Source organism: Bison bison, unplaced genomic scaffold (assembly GCF_000754665.1).
Source record: "Bison bison bison isolate TAMUID 2011002044 unplaced genomic scaffold, Bison_UMD1.0 scf7180017864296, whole genome shotgun sequence".
NCBI classification, from domain to species: Eukaryota; Metazoa; Chordata; class Mammalia; order Artiodactyla; family Bovidae; genus Bison; species Bison bison.
In genome coordinates, this window is record NW_011494868.1 from 451,655 (window position 1) to 453,135 (window position 1,481).

Here is a 1,481-nt window from a genome sequence, read left to right on the forward strand (position 1 = left end):
TTTTTTTTTTTTTTTAGTCTTTAACATTTCCGGGAGGCAGGATGGTTTTATCCAGGCTTTTTCTTTTTTTTTTTAAATTATGCACAAAAGTTTACTAGCCCTAAAAGAGTACTTTCACCCTTGATATTTATTACAGCCCTACATACAAGTATACTCATTTGTTTATGTATGTATATGTATATACATATATACATATTTGAATGATTATGTGTATGTGTGTGCATTTATTTGTATCTTGGCAAAAATCAATGTTACTACGATAGAAAATATTCCTAAATTTTGCTTCTTATATATGAAAATATGGATTAAAAGTAAATTTAAAAGCTCACAATTCCATTTTTTTTCAATCTAATTTAACTGGAATTAAGCTAAGGGGTGGTTTTCAGTCCCTAGACTTAACATAACTTGCATGGCTTTACTATGATAATTAGATCAAAGGAATAATTCCACCCTCTCACTACCTCAAATAAAAATTCCAGCCTAAATTGGTCATGGAAAATCCTTTCATTTTCCCTTCCTGTAATGTGCTTGCATTGTTATCATTGCTACACATTTGAAATTAAGCTGCCCATTTTTTGAATACCAATTGTTATATGAAGTATGCTCTTTGTATGTAGAAAACACACATTATGGTCTCACAATCACTTTGAGCATATGCCAGCTATGGAATCTGTAAGATTTATAGTTTAGGTGCTTGCTTTCCCAGCAGGACTTTGGAACATCTAGTGTTTGTGGTCTGGTCATTTTTGAATTCCAAGAATATAGCAGACTACACAAAAGGAAAATTTGAGAAAATATGTTGAATTAAATAAAAAGAATCTATTACTTTGAAAAAGTGTCTATTCTTTTTTCTGAGAAGTTGCATTGACAAACATCTGTAAGGCAATTGGTATACAGATATTTTGAGAACTATAGTTAAACCCACTGAATAATTGAGACACTCATGAATAAGATATGCTAAGAATGTTTCTCAACAGGGTGTCCCCATGCGACCTCTATGACAAATTTTAAGTGACTGTTGATGGTTTTAATCATATAAAGATATAATATTCCAAATCATCAAAGATTTTAGTGTCTGAGTGAATGATACAGCCTCTGTGCGTGGCTTCAGTATCCCTTGCTCTCATCTCTTATTCCAGCCACCGCTGCTGTGGACAGTTTCACCGTCTTTGAGCTGCTTGGCAGTAGTGTAATCAGACTGCTACTGCTGCTGTTAAGTCGCTTTAGTCGTGTCCGGCTCTGTGCAACCCCATAGACGGCAGCCCACCAGGCTCCCCCGTCCCTGGGATTCTCCAGGCAAGAACATGGAGTGGGTTGCATTTCCTTCTGCAATGCATGAAAGTATAAAGTGAAAGTGAAATTGCTCAGTCGTGTCCGACTCTTAGTGACCCCATGGGCTGCAGCCTACCAGGGTCCTCCATCAATGGGATTTTCCAGGCAAGAGTACTGGAGTGGGGTGCCATTGCCTTCTCCAGTGTAAT